General features: G+C 45.5%; 1 long non-coding RNA gene across 1 annotated transcript in view; it reads right to left on the bottom strand.

Annotated features, from left to right (window-relative positions):
- Positions 1-5,650: 5,650 nt before the first annotated feature.
- LOC311609002 overlaps positions 5,651-21,710 on the bottom strand; it is a 31,704-nt gene continuing 15,644 nt past the window's right edge. The window contains exons 2-3 of the long non-coding RNA XR_014783223.1: positions 7,310-7,432; positions 5,651-5,824 (exon numbers count right to left, since the gene is read on the bottom strand). This is a non-coding gene — a long non-coding RNA (uncharacterized lncRNA). The remainder of the gene's footprint in view (positions 5,825-7,309; positions 7,433-21,710) is intronic.

Here is a 21,710-nt window from a genome sequence, read left to right as displayed (position 1 = left end):
GAAATACTTGGCATCCCCCTTTTCAGCTTGAGTCTTCAAAATTTAATGTGTACGTTAGGCTTACAGCATGTCAGCTTGAACTAGCCTCACTTCAGATGCTCAATGGCCACCTGTTGGCCGTGGCAGCTGCATTTCTTGGCGTACCGTAGTGCAAAGAGATAGCATGACTCTTGGGTATAAGTTGATGGTTGCAGATGCATGATGAGCTCCCATGGATACCAGGGGCTGAGAAGAGGACCGGCCTAGGAATCTAAGGTACTATGAAGACTGAGAGCCGCTGTTCCAGGCGGTAGTGGTTTTGCATCCAAAGCCTTCAAAATATGTAAGCTGACAAATCTAAAGGCCCTGTACCCAAAGCTAGTATGGTGACTTGGGTGACTTGGTTAGCCTTTCCCCCACCACTCAAGCTGAACCTTAGTCCCAGGTTTGGGCCAGGGGACTAAGTCTAGGAAGCTGAGTTGAGGCACAGAACTTGAGCCTTCATGGCGGCAGGCATCCATCCCATCACTGAGGGTCTTCAACTCAGGCAAATCTTTTTTCTTCCTTCCTTCCTTCCTTCCTTCCTTCTTTGCTTCCTTCTTTCCTTCCTTCCTTCTTTCTTTCCTTTTTTCCTTCCTTCCTTCCTTCCTTTCTCTTCTTTATTTCACTTTTTCAAGATAGGATCTTGCGTTTCCAAGACAGTATTCCAGGCTGACCTTGAACTCCCGACTCTCCTGTCTCAGCCTCCCAACTACTGGGATCACAGGCACAATAGCTACAGTTGCCGATTCTGCTTTCGCTGTTGGGTTGTTTCCCATGTATAAACTTCTCTTGTTCCTCTTCGAGAAAGCTGTCTGGTCTCCAGCTTTGTACCTGCCTGACCTCTGCTGCCTCCGCTGCTGAGAACATCTAGTGGGTCACCCAACCCTTTCCTCTGTCTGGGAGCTTCCTGCCTCTATTTTTTTGTTTTGTTTTGTTTTGTTTTTTGTTTTATTAATTTATTCAGATTATATCTAAATTGCTATCTCATCTCTTGTATCCCCCCATTCCTCCCTCCCTCTTTCACCTTATTACCCTCTCCTAGGTCTGTGACAGAAGGGGACCTCCTCCCCCACCATATAGTCACAGCCTATCAACTCTCATCTTGGTAGCCTGTCTATTCTTTCTTTGAGTGACATCAGGCCTCCACACCACGGGGAAGTGGTCAAATAGGGGGCACCAGAGTTCATGTTAGAGTCAGTCCCCACTTTCCACTCAACTGTGGAGAATGTCCTGTCCATTGGCTAGATCTGATTATGGGTTCAATGTTTACTGCATGTATTGTCCTTATTTGGTGCAGTAGTTTGAGCAGACCCCCCTGGGTCCAGATATGCCCATCATGATGTTCTTGCAGGTTTCTAGGATCCTCTGGATCCTTCTATTTCCCCATTGTCCCATACTTCTCTCACCTAGAGTCCCACCATGAGGTCCCAGCATCTCCTGGTAAGTGAAGACTTTCATGGGACATGCCTTTTGGGCTAGTGTTCAATTATAAGTGAGTATATACCATGTGAGTCTTTCTGAGTCTGGGTTAACTCACTCAGTATGATCATTTCTAGTTCCATTCATTTACCCTCAAATTTTGGGATTTCCTTTTTTTAACTAGCTGTGTAGTATTCCATAGTGTAAATGAACCACAGTTTCTTTATCCATTCTTTGACTGAGGGACATTTGGGTTGTTTCCAGGTTCTGGCTATTATGAATAGGGCTGCTACGAACATAGTTGAGCATATGTCTTTGTTGTGTGGTACAGCATCTTCTGGGTATATTCCAAGGAGTGGAATAGCTGGGTCTTGAGGTAGCCCTATTCTCAGTTTTCTGAGAAAGTGCCAGATTGATTTCCAAAGTGGTTGTACAAGTTTGTACTCCCACCAGTAATGAAGGAGTGTTCCACTTTCTCCACATCCTCACCCCATGTACTGTCTCTTGAGTTTTTGATCTTAGCCATTCTGATGGGTGTAAGATGGAATCTCAGAGTTTTTATTTGCATTTCTCTGATGACTAAGGATGTTGAGCATTTAAGTGTTTCTCAGCCATTCGATATTCCTCTGGTGAGAATTCTCTGTTTAATTCAGAGGCCCATTTCTTAATTGGGTTATTTGGTTTGGTGTTTAATTTCTTGAGTTCTTTATATATTTTGGATATTAGACCTTCGTCAGATGTAGGGTTGGTGAAGATCTCTTCCCAGTCCGTAGGCTGTCACTTTGTTCTGTTGACAGTGTCTTCTGCCTTACAGAAGCTTCTCAGCCTCATGAGGTCCCATTTATTAATTGTTACAGGATTTCCAGAGACTGTCTCCTGCTTGCTGGTCCTCCTCTGGAGACTCCTCCCACCTGCTCCCAGCCCCTGGTCTCTTTCCCTCTGCAGTCTCCAGTGTCCAGTCGCATCTGTGTGCCTGCGTCCTCCCAGGCATTCCATCTTGGGGCTTCCACCTGACCAGGAACTAGACACCTCTGATTAATTCTATTTTCTGCCTTTATCTTTCCCTTTACTCACTATTTTACTTGCTTTTAAAATCTTGTCTCCAATTGCTTTTCCTGTTTGAGGCATGCCACGCCAAAAGAGAGAAAAGAAAATCCATTATGTAGAGAAACAAGCTGAGAGCGGATGTTCACCCTGGACTGGCTGCCTCAGGACACACGGGTTGGTACAAAGCCAGTGGAGAAAACCATCTTAAGTTCATTGCTTTTCCTCTGCTTCTTGCATGGCACTCCAAAAGTGTTTTGTTCTGGAAGTCCTGGAGAGTGTTACCTTCAGCTTTTCAACTAAGAGGCTGGAAAAGTCAGCAATGTCCTCGCTTACCACTTTGAGTCAGTTTACAGTTGGTGTCCCCAGAGTCAAACGTGTCAGTAAATATGATTAAGGCTGCGAGACTGTTAGACAAAACCTCCCACAATTCTATCCCCAACAGAGAAGTGGAGATGAAGGGAGGGGTAGTCTAAATCCCTTGCCTATTCATCCTGGGGCCAGGAGTGAGGAGGAGGCTCTTCTAGTGGGGAGGGGGGGGGAGGACAGGAGAGAGGACAGGAGGGAAAAGAGGAGGGAGGACACGGGGGAGGACTGCAGCTAAGCCCATGGCCCCAGGCTACCAGGTGCAATTTCCGAGGGCCACTGGCTGTGCTAGCCCTCTGCTGGCCCCTCCCAGAAGGAGAGGATTGATCTGGGCACTGGACACGTGTCGAATTAGTCTCTGCATCATTCAAGCTGTACAAACCAACAATAACTGCACAGAGCATTGCAGGCGGTGCACTGTGTGGTCCAGACGGATGGAAATGTGGTTGGAGACACAGATCCTTGCCTCATGGAGGCCGGGAAGTGAATGAAAGAAGAAGAAAGAGTCAGAGAACACAGCACCCAATGACCTACAGTCCTCCGCTAGGCCTTACTGCATTTTTTCTTAATTTAAAGCACCTTACTTAACATATATAGTAATGGGGTTTATTGTGACTCTCTTCCCCTTTGTCACCTCCATAGCCTCCTCTCTGCTCTTACTGTCCTATGTGTCCTGTCACTCTCCCAGCTCCTCAAGAACTCATTTCTTTCTCTCATAGTGTTTTTGTTTTGTTTTGTTTTGTTTTTTGGGTTCATAAGCTATACTCACACTCACCCATGTACTTGCACACACTCCATCTACACCACACACACACACACACACACACACACACACACACACACACACACTAAAGGCCAGGATTTAATATGAGGGGTAGCATGCATCTTTGGGCAGTCTGTGTCTGGGTTATCTTGCTTAGTATAACATTTTCCTGGTCCACCCAGTCTTCTGCGCATTTCACTGTTCTGCAGCACCTCAGGGTGCACATGCTTACCATATACACTTGAGCAAGGAGGTGGGGTAATTAGCCACAGCTAGATATGTACTTCTGAACAAGGAGGCAGGCTTGGTTAAAGGTGAAGCAGTCTCTGCAGGGGAGTGGTCTTCAGGTCGTAAGCATGGTGGAGGGAGCTGCCGTGGACATTGTCTACACCCACGGCCAACATTCCCACTCGGGTCAGGGGAAGGCTTTGCCACCCCTCTGAGCCTCACCTAGGGAAGGCTTTGCAACCTAAGAGGCTGAGGTGCTGTGGTCCTTGACATGAAGGTGCCCTGTCAAACAGTACAGGTTCACTCAGCATTTCACTTGTTCCCTCCATTTCAGAATTTCACTGTTCCTTGCAGCTGAATAAGATTCTACTGTGTCTATGCCACATTTTCATTATCCATTTCTGTACGGATGACCATCTAAGGCGGTTCTTTTTTGGGGTGGTGGTGGTGGTGGTAAAAAGCATTAGTCCTCTTATTAAGCAGATTTATAACTTGGTTCATCCACTAAAAACTCAATTTAGATAATATATGTATGTATGTATATATATATATATATATGTATTTGTAGTAGCAAAGAAAAAGAGCCAACTGAGCCACTATATATGAAGCGGCAGCTTTCACACGACTGTGCTCACGTAGGATTAGCACTTCAGAGTGGGAGTGGGAGCTATAGGTTCTCTGCTCACCACCTCCTCTCAGACCCGCGCACACTAAGCATATGTCACAGTCTCTTACCCCAGATGGGACTACTAAATTAACTTGTAAAATCCCACGAAGGAGCTCCACTCTGATTGGCTTAGAGAGAAATCCTTGTGGCGGTGAGGCATGTACAGAGCCCATTAGCATTAGGAATTCCCCAAGTGTTTTTTTCAAGTTTGTGACTTCGGGGAAAATTTGATAAATAACACTAGTCCTCCAGGGCCATTAAAGCAGCTTGTCTTCTGAGTCGCCTCTTGTGCTGCGCAAAAAAGAAACAAACGTTTTGTGAACAGGCTTTTCAACAATAATTTTGCCTTTACCATATCTGTCTAAAATGCTTTTTAAAAATCTTCTAATATTTTGTGACCTTAACATTATACCAAGTAGTAGCTAGTATTAACCACCTAGGAAGAAAAATACTGAAAATTCATTACAATGCATAGTTTTTGGTGTTTTTAACTTTTCACTTATTTTTACATCGTTTGGCTAGACTAGATATATTTGGGCCTATTAGGAAAGGCATTTCTGCTACAGTGACAAATTATACTATGAGGAAGCAATTACCCATGAAAATTGTGAAATGATGTAAGATGTGCTCATCTCATAGAGTGCTGGTATGCTGCAATTCTCATTGCCTGATTACCAGTTTCTTTCTTTTTTAAAAAGATGGCACCATGGTTAGAAATGTTCAAGATATTTAAATAAAACATTAGCAACAATGAGGGAACAGGAAAATGCTTCTTTAAAGTGAGTTTAAAGTGAGCTTGGGGCTGGAGTGAACTCTCAGTGCTTAAGGGTGAGTATTGCTTATGCAGAGGACCCAGGTTGACCACCCAGCATCCATGGGTCCTAATGTTCTCTCCCATCCTTTGCACCTGCCCATATATAGCGCACATGTGGGCACACACACTCTCATACACACACACACTCAAACACATACACACACATGCATAACATGCACACTCACACAAACACACACACACACACATCAAAACATTTTAAATACAATAAATGGGGATGCGCTTTAGTGAGAGGGCCAGCCTCTTCAGTTGCATCACCTCCTTTATTTTCTCTGAATGCTTTGACTGTCACTCTCACTAAGTTGTCAGCTAAGTATTGTTTCGCAGTGACCTAGAAGCTTGCTTATTTAAGCATTCAAACTGTTTGGTGCTTTTGAAAAATCGCCTTCCCACAAATCACATCCCAAAGAAAATCTTGACCACGAAGTGACCCTGAGATTTCCCGTAGAACCCATGAAAAACTTCCAAGAATTTGTTCTTTTACCTTGTAAAAAGAGAAATGTTAAAACAAACAAACACAAACAAGTCTTTTGCATTGCTGACTCACACAAAGAACATGATCACAAATGGGCTCTCGTCCCGTGTTACTTTAGTGTGGGTGAACACCATTAATGTGACTATTCTGCAGGCTGTAGGGATCACATAGAAACCCCCATTGCCCTTGCTGTCTGTGTAACATGTCCTGGCAAAATATTATCAGTCATAAAGTCTATTAGTCTGATACTTGTATGATTTATACTTTCTTTCTTTCCTTTTGTTGTTGTTGTTGTTTTATTTTTTTGAGACAGAGTTTCTCTATGTAGCCTTGGCTGTCCTGGACTTGCTTTGTAGAACAGGCTGGCCTTGAACTCACAGTGATCTACCTGCCTCTGCCTCTCTGAGTGCTGAAATTAAAGGCATGCGCACCACACCTGGTTAACAATTTTTTCTTTCTTTCTTTTTTAAAAAGTTTATCAAGACTGAGTTTCTCTGTGTAGCCCTGGCTGTCCAGGCTGGCCTCAAACTCACAGAGACCCTCCTGCCTCTGCCTCCTGATTGCTGGGATTAAAGGCATGCACAATTAAAGACCTGGCACAATTTTATATTTTCATTGATGAATTCTCATCACATCTTTAATTGTAGCCACTTAATTTTTTTCCTCTGTAACTCACACATTGTTCTGTTTTTCTTTTTTTTTCTTTTTCTTTTTCCTTTTTTTTTTTCACATCACACGAGTAATGTGCCCACGTTGTAACAAGGTTTAATGGGCGGCACATGCCATGCAGAGGCGTGAATATCCAATCATCACGCTTTTTGTTTGTTTGTTTGTTTTTTTGTTTTGCGAGACAGGGTTTCTATCTGTAGCCTTGGCTGTCCTGGACTCTCTTTGTAGACCAGGCTGGCCTCAAACTCACAGCGATCTGCCTGCCTCTGCCTCCCGAGTGCTAGTATTAAAGGCATGTGCCACCACGCCTGGCTCATCACACTTATGAACCAAAAAAGGATCTGTTTTTCTTGGTGTCTTCTCTGAAGGTATTTGTAGTCACCCACAGACTAGAAACAAAAAGGGATTCTCCTGGGGACCCATGGGATGGAGTGAGCCAGGTTCTCCTCAAATACTTCTGATAGCGTTGCTTATGTAACGTAGAGTCCACAGCACTAGGCTTGGGCTTTCTAGAGTTCAAATGGGACAGCTGACAGATTCATAAAACACTGACCTATATACCTTGTAGGCTGAATACTCATATCTAACAGCCACCAATCCATATGCTAAACCCTATTCTGACTGTGGCTGTATTTATATGGGATTAAGTTTATTTGCCTAGGTCTAATACACATTTGTCTTCCTTGTAACAGGACAAAATTGTAAGAACTGGCCCTGTGAGCAAGGCGTTGGCTGGAACGTCACGTTGGCAGTGATGGATAGTACCAGATGTGACCACACAGACTTAAGAAGCCAGGCTGACTCTATGTAGCTGGAAATTCTTACCTGGTACTGAGAGAGGTGTAGGCGGGGCCACATCTGGGACCGGAGTACGAACAGACAAAGCCCACGCAAAATTCCCGCCTGCTTAGGAATGAATGCAGAACGCCACAAGTGGTTTCCTTCCTCCTTTCGGCTGCAGCATCAAGGGAGGGAGAATTGAGACAGTTTACCATATTGAGAGCCTTCCTCAGGTTTGGAGGGCTGTCCACCAGTTGTTCCTTATTTTGTGCCTCTGCCTGCACCCAGTCCATCAGGGCCCACCTGGGTCTATCTAATCCCTGGATTTCTGCCTCTGGAGGGGTATTCGTTCCTACCTCCAGGACAAATTCACCATTTTTGGCCTCTGCTTTACTACTTTCTTTGACTACCTGCACTTCTTTGTTCACAGAGTCAGTCTTTGGGGCATACTCAAGATTGGCAGCCCCCAATCACTGAGTGCTGGGAGCTGCAATAAATAGCAGTCCCTTCTTGCTTGACACCCTTCGGTGTCAAGTGCAGGCCCCTTCTGGGTAGCATCCTGCTGTCACTTGGATGCTCAAAGCTTGTTGCCTTGCTGTTCGGACTGTCTCTGCCACGTGGTGAGTGAGAGGCCTCCTTGTAGAATAAGATAGGAGAATCAGCTCCCTTAGCACCCGCTGGCATGCAGGGTTTGCAGCCTTACAAACGAGTGAGGGAAGGGGCAGCTCCTGGCCAGGAAATGGGACCAGTGGTGAACTGCAGGAGGAGAGAGGCAAACCCGAATCTATAGCTCATATAGATCAAGTCTTGGGGGGAAGATCTTAGGTTGATTGCCCAGCCCTTTAAAAATCTGATCTGGGGGCTACCGAGATGACTCAGCAGTTAAGAGTACGCTCTCTCGCTGGTCTTTTAGAGGACCCAGGATCAATGCCTAGCATCCACATGGCGGATCACAGCAGTTTGTAATTCTCATTCTAGAGAATCCAATGCCCTCATCTGGCCTCCATAGACACTAGATACGCAAGTGCTGCACACAGACAGATATGCAGGCAGGCAAAAGCCATAGACATGGGAAAAAAAAAAAGAAAAAAAAAAGAAAAATTGAAAGAAATTCTACTCTGGGATTCCTTAGAAAAACCACTACCACCAAAACCAAAGTAAAAAATAAAACCAAAATCAAACCAAAATAGCAAACCGAACCAAACCAAAACAACAGCAAACCTCTAAATGATGTATGTGATCAGTTATTCTGGCTGCCGTCAGGCAAACAATCAGAAGAAATGTAGTAAGAGCAGGGGCTCTAGGCTACTCTCCAAGACCCATTCCACCCACCTACCTGCCTAGCAGCCACCCTGCCCGCCATGCCACCCTGGCACCCAATGGAGTCTGACCCAGAACTCCAGGGAGGGACCGAGAACCAACCCATCATCCCACCTACCAAAATGCCTTGGAACTGTAGTACCCTGTACCTCTGACCCCAAATGAGAAGCCCCAGTCTGGCCTCCACTCCACTCATCCTCATTTTGGGACAACACGACATCCTTCCTCCCATGCCCACAGAACAGTGCTCATTCCCACCCTGACCCCGGCCCCTGCTACCCAAGGACCATCTGGCACGAGATCCCCACAAACTCCTGAAAACGAGCAGCAAGACTCGTGTAAGCCTACAGAAGACTTACTCCTCGGATCAAATGTGGCACCTGTCTCTCTCTGGCATGAGAGCGAGCACTCCTGACACCCCATTCACACCTCAGCACCAACTGGTCCCAAGACCCAAAGGCCAAGCACCGTTCACCTGGCCCACACCCTGATCCAAAAATACACAAAACAAAGGCAAGACCACATATTAACACCAGAAAAACTAGCTCCAGATGCCTAGGTTCCAACACACACACACACACACACACACACACACACACACACACACACACACCCCACAAGCAACATGAATAACTAAGATCTGTGTCCTTCGGAGACTAGCACCTCATTGTAATGGTTCCTGAGAAAAGTAATTAGCTCATGCAGCTGTTATTAATAACAGTGACTCCCAGCAGTTATGTTTAAGAACAGGAAGTGGAGGGGACCAGTGGCCTGAGTGAGGCTGCAGACACACAAACAGCTGAATGAGATGATAAAGACAACCCAAGATATTAACACGGAACTTAATAGATGGACTGTCTGAGGGAAAGCCACAGTGGAGTCAACTCAAAATGAAAAGCCAGGAAACCAAGCAGTAAGCCCAGAGCTTAGTCTCACAGCAGATTAGATCAAGCAGACGATGTGGTCAAACATCAGCTATCAACTCTCAGAGACAAGGTGGAGAAAATGGATCACTCAGTCAAAGAAAGTGTTAAATCTGAAAACTTCCAGGAGTAGAATGTCCAGGAAATCTGGGACACTATTTAAAAAGATCGAACCTACAATTTGTGGGTCTAGAGCAAGGAGAGGAAACCTAGGTAAAGTGAAGCCGCAGGCAGCCCACAGAACAAGAAAACAAAACTAAGCCCTGTATCAGCTATAGATCTGACAGGAAACCATTGTGGTGGATTGAATAAGAATACCCCTAAAGGCTCATGTATTTGAATGCTTGGACACCAGGGAGTACCACTATTTGAAAGGATTAGGAGGTACAGCCTTGGGAGGAAATGGAGGTGGGCTTTGGGATTTCAAATGTCTAAGCCAGGTCAGATGGCTCTCTTCCTGATGCATGCAGCTCTGGGTGGAGAATTCTGTCAGCGACTTCTCCAGCACTGTGCCTGTCTGCCTGCATGCTGCCATGCTTCTGGTGACAATAATGGACAAAACCCCTGAAACTGTGAGCCCAAATTAAATGCTTTCCTTTATAAGAGTTGCCATGGTCACGGCGTCCCTTCACAAGAGAACACTGACCAGGACAGTAGTCGGTGCCAGGGAGCTGGGTATTGCTGTGAGAAGCTGGTCCATGATGTTTGTGGTGAGTGTGGACTTTGGGATTTAGTAGTAAGAAAGGAGTTGAGCCAGGCACAGTGACCCATGCCTGTAATCCCAGCACTCGGGAGGCAGAGGCAGGCAGGGCTCTGTGAGTTCAAGGCCAGCCTGGGTTACAAAGTGAGTCCAGGACAGCCAAGGATACAAAGGGAAACCCTGTCTCAGAAAGAAAGAAGGAAAGAAAGAAAGCAAGCAAGCAGTTGAGTGCCTTAAGTGGGGCTTAATGGGCCACACCAGTAGGAGCGTGGAAGACAGTGGTGCTAAGAACAGTGTATGTGGATAGTGATGTCCTGGTTCAAGAGGTTTCAGAGGAGAAGCATATTCATAAGCGACCCAGACATCATTCTTGTGATGTTTTGTCAAGAATGTGGCTGCTTTCTGTCCTTGTCCAAAAATTCTTCCTGAGGCTAAATTGAAGAGTTTTGACTTAATGGCGTTGGCAGACGTGACTTCAAGACAGCCTACTACTGACTCTAACCTGTGGTGTTAGTGGTCACTCTCATGCAGATCTAGAGTGACAAGGAGCAAGCTAAGCAAGGAAAAGCACAAAAATTCACAGTTTGAGGAGAAAGGGAGCCCCAGGCAGCGTAATGGAGCCAAGTCCAGTGCTCGAGGAGACAAAAGGTTTAAAGACAAGTGTTGGAGGTTGGTCGGTGCGGTGTAATGTGATACTAACTACTGGCTCCCAAGATCTAGTTGCTGCCCTGACAAACACATTCTCACACACTCCAAGTTTCTTTGTAACTTTGCCTCCCTGATTGGCTAAATAGAAGTCCGACACCTGGGTAAGGCAGAAGGAAGGGGTGGAGCGAAGGTTCCAGGGCTCTGAGGAGAGGAGGATCTCGGGAAGGAGAAGCAGATGAACTGGAGGAAGAAGGAGGAGGAGAATCGCCATGCGGTAGGAAAGAGCCACATGGGCAAAGGGGAGGGGCTCTGAAGTCCACAAAGAAAGAAACGACCCAGATGCACAACCTTAGCAAGCATGTTGGGATTACAGATGGGAGGGAGCCCAAATAGAAACTATTAGAAGCAGATGGCCTGGGATGGAGGCTGGCGGATAACAGAAGGTAGCTTAGGAGGTAACGCTTGCCAGGCCCCAGGTGATAAAGCTATTCTAAACTATTTCAGCTGTCTGTGTCTTTATGGATTGTGAGAGCAGGTTAAGTAATACTGCCATAATAATTATAAGCCTAGTAATCAACTCTACTAGGCCAGATCTTTAAGCTAAGGGCAACAGAAAAGCCTGATGCTAAGTGGGATAAAGGGACTGGTGACCTCAGGGAAAGACCACATGCAGCGAAGCTTCCAGCTTAGGAAAAATGAATGAAAGGAAAGCTTAGGCAGTGAAGGAAACCACCCTGGAGAGAAAGCTGATGCAGGTGTAGTTGAGAGAGGCCACGTTCCCGCAGCATCAAGCAATGGAACTTGGCAGCTTCGGCCACGTGGTTCTGGCTTTAGAGTCAAGGATACAAGAAAAACGGTTTTGGAATCACCCTCCAAGGCTAATGGAAGCAACTGGGGCCTGGCATGTGTCACGGTGTCCCTGTGTGGAGGCCCAGAGAAGCCATTGTGTTAACCTGTAAAGGCAAAGCCTGTATTGTGTTGGAAACCCCAAGATTTTGGAAGGGCCAGGGTCATGGGATGCCTGCCAAGGCAAGCTAACAGGAAGTGGAACCAGCCCAAAAGAGAGGAGTGCGGTATAGTCACCAAGGCTGAGAGGAGTCGGAGCTCTGAAGAGCGCTATGACATCAGACATGGAGATGCAGAGTGTAGAACTTGCCCAGCTGGCTTTTGGTTGTGCTTTGGTCTAGTGTTTCCTCACTCTGCTCCATTTCCTCCATTTTGGAACGGTAATGTATACCCTGTGCCATTCTATGTTGGAAATATGCGATCTGCTTTGTGATTTTTGACTTTGCAGGGGGTTACAGTTTAAGAGTCTCGGAAAAGACTTTGAACTTAGGAGTTTTAGACACTGTTGCAACTGTGATAGACTATGGATGGGGGCTTCGGAAATCAGACTAAATGCACTTTGCATCATGATATGACTGTAAGTCTATGGGGGGTCGGGAAGTAGAATGTGGTGCATTGGTCTTCATAGGCCCATGTATTTAAATGCTTGGCCATCAGGAAGCAGCACTATTTGAAAGGATTAGGAGGTGTGGCCTAGTTGGAGAAAATATGTGATATTTTCAGAAGCTCAAGCCAGGCCCAGTCTCTCTCTCTCTCTCTCTTCCTCATGGCAACTCTTATAAAGGACAACATTTAACTGGGGCTGCCTTACAGTTTCAGGGGTTTAGTCCATTATCGTCATGGCGGGAAGCATGGCGGCACACAGACAGATACCGTGCTGGAGAGGGAGCTGAGAGTTCTACATCTTGATCTGCAGCCAGCAGAAATGAGCTGTGAGCTGCTAGGCCTGGCTTGAACTTCTGAGACCTCGAAGTCCAACTCCTAGTGACACACTTCCTCCAACAAGGCCACAACTAATCCAACAAGGCCACATCCCTTGGTAGTGCCACTTCCTATGGGCCTATGGGGGCCATTTTTACTCAAACTAAGTATCTAAGTTATGCAAAGATCTAAAACAAACAAAAAACCAACCCCCTCTCCTCCACAAAAAAAGTGTCAAGAAAACAAACAACCCACCTTAAAAATTGAGTGTAGAACTGAACAGAAATTTCTCAAAAGATGAAATAGCAACTTCTGAGAAGCTGATAAGTGGATCTGTTCCTTGTGAAACAGTAGCTGGCAGCTTGGGAATCCTAAAGTAGTACGGCCAATCACGTGACAGTTCTGTGCATACGGTGCAGTGCTTCCCAGTAGCCCCTCACTGTACCTAGCCAGCAACATGCTAGAGGAAGACAGTTTCCAGCATAAGAGAGAGAAAATATCCAGAAAGAAGGATTAGAGAAAATAAACAGTATAGGAAGCATAAGAAATTATATTGCTTCATTACACAAGAGAATGGTATTTTGAAATGAACCAATAATAAAATAAAGAACTACTAGGAAAAAAATAAATGTAGTTAAGCCTATGAGAAATCTAATTGGTTAGAACGAGTTAGGGATAATGGGTGGTGGAGTGTGCGGAGAGCGGAGGAAACCTTAAGGGAGCGAGTCCCTGAGCAAATATGTATGTTGGTGACCTGGGCATGACCATGCCGGGGACCCCATGAGAGTGACAAGTCCTCCTCTTTTGCCATCAACAAGTTGGCAAAGCCTTCCTCAGGTCCACGTTGCATGTTGATGGTGTGCAGAAACATTCACTATAGCTTTCTCTATTCATAGGCTCTCAGCCTGAAGACTGCTCCTCACAGAGACTGCTCCTATGAGATGAGTTAAGCCCACCTCCTGCTTGGCTGCCTGCAAGGGCCCCACATCCTTGTTCAGCTGTATGTAATAACCCGGCCTCCCTATTCAACTATATTTAATAAACATGCTGAGCTTCCACAGTCCTAGCTTTTCCACCTGAGAGCCCAGACCACCCAATCCCAGGCTTGTTGAGTCTGTGTGTCCATTGTTTGTCTTTTTTTTTTTTTTCCATCCCCTTACTACCCGTCAGGTCAATTCCTGGAGCCATGCAAAAGATGAGGCAATGGGGCATTTGGGGAACAAAATAGTAGAGAAATGTAAAAAAAAAAAAAAAAAAAAAAAAAAAAAAAAAAAAGTAAAAGCAGAAATCTTTGGAAACTGCAATGTTTACATAAGAAATGAAACATAAGCTTGATTGAAGAGTGAGGATGAAATGCAGTGTTAATTTAACTACATGCTGTGATATAATCCTGTCTGGGAGCTTCAGGGGTCAGGGAAAAAGAAAGAACATTGATGTAGGAACGCTAAACTTCGTCTACCACAGAAGAAATAAATAATGGCTGACAACAACAGGTTGGAAGTTAAAGAAGAATTGGAGATCAAGTCCAGAAGAGCTAGGTAAGGAGTGAGGGTTATTATCTCTAAGGAACAGGAGTGAAGAACAGGAAGTTAAAGATGTGAGGAGAAGATAAGTGTTGTCAACATGGGCATTTTAGGGTCATTCGGCTTTCAAGCTTGAATGTGTGTCATTTTGGTTTTTAAAAAATTACTAATTCAGGAAGCTAATGTCCTCGTTAGCTTTACTTGCCAACAGGACAAGCTGAGGAGGAAGTCTCAAAGAACTTTCCAGAGCAGATTGCCCTATGGGTATGTCTGGGAAGAATTATATTGGTGATTAATTGATTTAGGAGGAACCAGCCCACTGTGGGCAGCACCCTTCCTTATGCAGATAGCCTTGGGTTGTAAAAGAAAGCCAGATAAGCATGGGCCTCAGAGGGAGCCAGCAAGCAGTGTTACGCTGTGGTTTCTGTTTCCAGTGTGTAAACCTAGTACACTCACTCCTCGCTTGCTTCACCTTTTTGCCCAAGGATTTTTTATCACGGTAACAGGAAGGAAGCTACAACAACTACTATTAAAATTTGAGACTGACTTGCTGAGAGTCTGTGAACAAAACACAAGATAACATAGGCTTCCCATGGGGTACAAGCAGGCATTCAAAACATGTCAGAAAGCATCACTATTATTGTGGTCAGAGAATTCAGCAGGCTTTGTGAGATCACTGTTTGCTTGGAGTTGGCCTTTGTCTACAACTGAGCAGGATTTCTCATGTGTCAGCTACACTATTTAGATTTGGCTTAAAAGTAGAGCACTGTGGTTCGGCTGAAGTGAAAAAGAGATGCCTAGTAGTGACCCTTTGCCTGCCGAGTTGCTTCATCTTTTAAGTGAAAAACCTATATGTTGTCCTACTCCCAAGCCCCTCTCCTTGGAATCTTTTTATCCTGGGACAGAAGACCCAGGAGAAATATACATACATACATACATACATACATACATACATACATACATACATACAAACGCATTGATATTCATGGCAATTTAGTTGACCAAACAGATAATTAAAACCTGGGAAATGGACTGGAGAGATGGCTCGGTGGTTAAGAGCACTGGCTGCCACTGTAGAGGACCTGAGTTCAATTCCTAGCACCCACACAAGGGCTCACAACCATCTATAACTGCAGCTCCGAGGGATCTGATTCTAATTTCTTCCCTCCACCGGGCATGCACACGGTGCACATACATGCATGTAGGCAAAATGCTCATACACATGAAGTTAAAAAAACAAAACAAAACAAAAGTAAAATCTCCTTTAGAAATTTTGGGAAAGGGGATGACAGATGAGCAGAAAGGAACAAACCATCAGAGACTAAGTTAATAAAAGGAATTAGATTTGCAGCGAAAGGCTGACGATGTTTCTCGGATGTGCTTCTCCCGCTTGTGTTCTCCCGCTTCCTGTGTTTCTAGCCACGGTGGTAGAGACATGATGGTGATCGCGGGGGTGGGAGGGGGACAGTTATTGGGGATTACAGAGAGTGGAAGCCAGGAGGTGAGATAGCTAGTGCTGCACTTAAAACAAAACAAAACAAAAGGACAACCCTCAGAGCTAAGTCTAGAGACTTAGGCCTGTCACCCTAGCTGCTCAGGAGGACCACAAGCCAAAGGCCCATGTAAACCAGACCAGGGTTAGTCCAGCCCGGCAACCTCCTGAGACCCTGTCTCAAAATAAAAAGTAAGGCCGGCACTGGAAGTCTATAGAACTGCAGTCCGAGCCCTGCATTCCTGAACTCATTTCCCAAATTTGCTTCTTGTCTGCTTGCTATTTGTGCTGTTCTGCCATTACAGACCAGGAACCTGGAAGAACCGAAGCTTCTAACCCTCCTCATGTGATCCGGAGGTCTCTCAGGGCAGCCCCTGGAGCATATAGATGAACAGGAACAAACAGGGCCCTTCTTCGCCTCTCAGGGCTATTTGCATCTTGGTAGGGCCAGCTCGGTGACAAATGGCACCTGAAGGGGAGAGCACTGTTACTCCCTTCTTCCCGGGAGCCTAGAAAAACCTTTCAAGAGCAAATGACGGCTCGCTGCTCGCTGCTTCCAGATCCAGTCATTACGCAGCCTGCCTGTTCTTTCTGTGAAACTATTTCATCAGATGCTCTGGGCCGGCAAAATTCTCACAGCAGGAAAAGTAGGCGGAAGTGTTGACATAGATGTTCTAGAGGCCACGGCGGCAGCAGAGCGGTGACTGTGTCCTCCAGGGTGCATACTGCTCCACACTGGGCTCGCGGGATGACAAAATTAGACTTGGAACCAACTTCTTTTTAACTTGGCACATAATAACCATACATACTCGTGGGCCAAGACTAATATTTTTAGTTCATGTGACCATGTGTGGTGACTTAGGAGCTGACAGAACTATCACGTCTAGTATTTATCATCCCTGTTTATTGATGGCACTTGGAATCCTCTCTTCCAGCTGATTTGGAATGTACACTAAATTCTTTTAAGCTCTTACATTTATTTATTGTGTCTGTGGGCATGAGGTTGGGAGTGGTGGTTTGTACGTGTGTGGCACAGAGCGTGTGGGAGGTCAGAGGACAACTTGCACATGCCAGCTCTCTCCTTGCACCAAGTAGGTTCCAGGGATTGAACTCTGGTCCTCAGGCTTGGCGGCAAGTGCCTTTACTCACTGAGCCATCTTGTCTGGCCCCCTACAGCGAATTCTTGTTAACTACAGACAACTTCCTAACAGAACACTAGACCTCAATCATGCTGCTTTGCTGTTGCTATTCCCAGTCCTAGTTTCTTTTCCAGTTGCTGTGACAAATACCCTGACGCAAAGCAACTTAGGGGAGAAAAAAAAATACATTTGATTTATAATTCCATGCTATAGTCTGTTATTGTGTAGAAGTCAAATACTTACAGCATCACATCTATAGTCAAGAGCAGGGAGAGAGTAAAGTCTTGGATCCTTGCTTGCTTGTTCTCTCCTTTCTTATTTTGGGATGCCATGCCTGGAATGATGCTACCCATGATTGGCCAAATAACAGTCAGGACATGTCCACAGGTCGACTGGATCTAGACACATTTCTCCCTTACTTTCCTCCTAGGTGACTATAACTTATGACAAGCTGGCATTTACAATGAGCCATTATGTCCTATATGTCTTCCTATCTCTCCTATGCCCTCCTGAGCACCACTCATCCTCCTTGGGAGCACGAACCAGGAAGGCAGCGAGTCTCAGTGTCAGGAGACATTTCGGTGGGTATCACTGAAGTTCTGTCTCCCTCACCTAAGTGATGGAGATTTCTCGTGAGGATGCCCAGTGAGTGCAGCGACAATAGGCCCGTGCCACCGTGTCGATGTGCTAGCTTAGCAACTGCGAGGTGCCTCTCTGTGGCTTCCTCCCACCTCTGAAACCACAAGGGAGACAAGAAAAAGCCTCTTCCTAGGCATTGCTTTTCCCATTGCTCCTGGAACTCTAACATTTTTGGCATCTTGGAAAGCTCTGTGCTTTTATCTGAAAAGGTTTTGAAGGATAAAGAGAAGGAGGAAGAGGAAGGAAAAAGGAGGAACATAACTTGGAAACTCTATGCTTCTGCATCTGTCTGAAGGATTCCATCTTACAGACAATCCATGAGAGAAATGAGAGAAAATAGGACATTCTTTCTCTCTACTGCACAACTATGGACTATTTTGGTTGGTATTTCTGCCTCCTCACATTTTTTTCTGACTTTTGTATCTAAAACAAATAAATAAAAACAGCCTGTTCTGTGAACTCTATAGAATGTGAACTAATTTGGTCCTGTCCTCTGTCCATCCGTTTGGAGGCTGCATCCACTGGCCGTGAGCATTAGAAAATAACTTATCACCCACTCAACTCCCTGTCTTATTCTTAAAAGAAAATATTTATATTATGCCACTGAAAAGGTTTCCATGGCAGCGATGACTACAACACTATCGCCTTAGCAACTGGTTGAATCTTTCTTGAATGAGTCGAAATCCCCTTCATAGACAAATAAGGAAAACCTTTCAAAAGTGTGGCTGGTGTTGGGGAAGCCCTGGAAGAAGTTTCTTCACCCACTGCCTAGTTACCCCTCTGGCTCCTCCTCCTCTGGCACGGCCCCTCCTGCCCTTCTGAGCCCTCTTTATGGCAGCTTTTCTCAAGCCCAGAATTTAGGCCCTTAGGGGAGGAAGCAAAGGGGTTAAACACTGGCATCCCAAACCATGCCAAACACAGCAGGAGAAAGACACTGAGGCACTGTCCCTTTTATAGAAAGGTTTGCAGCTAAGCCCTGGAAAGCAATGCACCATCTTCACTCTCAGCTCAAAAGCATCTCTGAGGAGAAAGTTTTACCAGACCAATCTGCCCTGAGATGGCAGAATGTCATCGCACGTCGGCAAGTCTCCTTTTCAGGCCTTGGTTTCCTCATCTATACAGTGTGGATCTTACACTCAGGAATTTTCTTATGAAACAAAATGTATCACCGTCTCTCCCGGTGCCACCAGGGAGTTCCCTTAACTTACCCACAGGAACTGTACAAAGAACACTGAGACAAGAGGATCCAATCTTTCAGGCCACCTTCCCATGTAAGCCACGCACTCACCCCTGCTAAAGGGGCCCCAGTGAGCTGGTTACAAAAATAAATGGTCCTTTCTGGGAAGCGAGGATTGCATGTGATGGAGCCCAAGGAACCATCTCAATGCAATTCAGAGCCAGCTCTGGAGTCTGCTTTCCCCTTTCCTCACTGAAGAGCAACTTGGAAAGCGAGGAGTCGTGACCTGTTTTCTTTCATTTTTTCTCCCACTTCTGACAGAGGAAGCTTTTTTAAGAGAGGAAAAGTGCCATTTCAGTCATTTTCCTAGTAGGCTGGGGAAACACTTAGTAAACACTAGGAGAGCCCATTTGGTGTGGAGACTAGGAGAAATGCAGAAAATTATGGAGCAGGGGCGGGGATAAATTAAAAAAAAATATTGCTTGTCTCCTTTTTCAGACTAATTGGGGCTTAGAGAAGTCAATCTGCCTGTCATGTCTGTAGAGTGATATTTGTCAGCCAGCACAGCTTCAACTCCTGGCGATCCTGCCATGCCTGTCAAATGTCTGAACCAGTCATTTTCAAAAGGATAATCCAAATTAAAAAAGAAAAACCAGAATAAAATGTTTGCTTCAGAAGGAAGCTGAAACACGTAACCAAACCCTTTGTCCTTGTTTGCTTTCTATTGCTATGATAGAACGCTGACCGAAACCGGGCTTGGTGGTGTACGCCTGAAATCCCAGCACTTTGGGAGGCAGAAGCAGGCTGATCACTGTGAGTTCGAGTCCGGCCTGGTCTACAAAGTGAATCCAGGACAGCCAAGGTTACACAGAGAAACCCTGTCTCATAAAACCAAAATCATCATCATCATCATCAACATCATCATCATCATCAAAATAAAACACCAACTTGTGGAGGAAAGCGTTTATTTGTCTTCCATGTCCCCTTCACAGTCCACCATGAAGAGAAGTCAGGGCAGGAAGCTGAAGGCAGGAAGTAAAGCAGAGGACATAGAGGAATGCTGCTTACTGGCTTTCTCCCAATGGCTCATTCTATTTCTTTTGAAATATATTTTTTAAATTAAAATGTAATCACACCGTTTTCTTCCTTCACTTTCCTCCTCCAACCCTTTCTATGTACCTCACCTTGTTCTTTCAAATTCATGGCCTCTGCCTCTTTTTCTTAAAAAAATTTTAAAAATATGTTTGTTTATATGTGTATACATATATATGAATGTGTATATACGTATTCATATATACATATGTGTATATATACACACATGTGTGTATATACATACATACAGTCTTCACAGCCCATATGTTATTTGCATGTATTGATTTCAAGGCTAACCATTCCTAGACAAAGAACTATAGGAAACTAAGGGATGCTAAGAGCAAGAGAAATAATTTTCTGCAGGGAAGAGCACTCCCCTCCCAATTGGTTATCCAATGCCAAGTGATCATCCAGGACTACCTAGCCAGGAATGGAACTGCCCGCAGTGGCCCAGGCCTTCCTTCTCAGATCAATCACTAATAATAATAATAATAATAATAATAATAATAATAATAATAATAATAATAATAATAATAAAGCAGTCACCAACAGGCTTGATTACAAGGCCAGTCTGATGAAGGCATTTTCTCAGTTGTGGTTCCATCTTCCCAACTGGTGCCAGCTTACGTCAATTTAATAAAAACTGATCGGAACACCCTTCTCAAAGAGTAGAGCACCTCCAAGGGTCATGCCTTGCATATTTAGACATCTGACCTGAAGGACAAGATGGTGCAGGAGCTGAAGGTGGATTTGGGATCCTGGATCTGGTACCTGTCAACCTATTCACATGCCTCTCTCGGTGCGTTTATCTGTGAGCGAAACAATCAGTATTGACAGAGTAGCATGTCTATTGTGTTAAGCATCTTATGTTTAGCATCTTGGGTCCTTGAGTCATGCACAACTAGGCTGTCTAAGATCCTGGCTCTCTGAAAAACCCTCCAACTCTGTTATATGTCCCAGTGCTTGGGGCTCGCAGTTAGGTGACATGCCAGGTTCATGGGGGGCACTGGTATATGTCGTGGCAAGTGTTGGTGCTTGCAACCCTGAACTGGGGAGCGGAAGCGGGTGTACAATGATGCTCCTCAGAAACTAGATTTAAGTTCAAGCCAGAGCCACTGTGGACACCAACCTTAGCATGATCTCTGCTCCCAGATTTTCTTGAGGGTCTCTTTATCCTTCCACATGGATCCATACAAAATCCTCTCTGCTGAGCTAACTGGAGTGGGTCTTTGTTCCCTGCAGTAAGAAAATCCTTATAGACAAACGGTCATGAAGAAGAGCCTCTCCTCCTTCTAAGGTTCTCTGAGACTGTAGTTTGTACAGTAAACTGCTGTGTGCGGTAGCCAAGAGCTGGTGTTTGGAGGAGGCAGTCCTATGCAATCCAGGAACCAGGATCAGGCTAACTCTGCCCGGTGTGGGGATATGAGCTGCAGCAGTCTGCCATATAAGCACAAAGTGCAGTCGTTACTGCAGGCTCCCAGCTGGGATTCTCCTGGCTTTGGGCAAGGGAAAGACTGATATTCTGGAATACCTGGGAGAGCCAAGTACAGCGTCCCACAGACCTGTCAGGAAGCTGATCACACAGCCAAACAGAACTTTAGCTCTGGCCTTGGGCGGTTCCAAGGCAGCTGGAGCAGTCACTTGTATGACATGTAGAAGAGGCAATTTACCTACCAGTCTGGAAATGTAAACTGTATGTTATTATGTGTATGGTTGAACCTGTGACTTTAACTCAAAGTGAACACCCACGGGTGGCAGGGCCTCGCTACCTGGTTGCCGTTAGTGCAGTGCTATGGGGCACTATGGGGACTGTGAGGGCACTGTGGGATCCTGAGGGGGCGTCATGTGAATTTCCAGGCTCATCCCTGAGCTGGGAATGACAGCCAGCTTGCACCACTGCCTGGCTGACCTCAGTGACCACAGACCACACTGTTTCCCAACTCTGGCCTGGCTTCAGCAAGTCTCTGGATCAGACTCAGCTCCGTGCTGGTCCCCCCAGGTTTCAGGTTTGCCCTAGTGCTATGTG

The sequence above is a fragment of the Acomys minous genome (assembly GCF_964271855.1).
Source record: "Acomys minous genome assembly, chromosome: 11".
NCBI classification, from domain to species: domain Eukaryota; kingdom Metazoa; phylum Chordata; class Mammalia; order Rodentia; family Muridae; genus Acomys; species Acomys minous.
The sequence above is the reverse complement of the archived record's forward strand: the minus strand, read 5'-3'. Positions and strand labels throughout refer to the sequence as shown.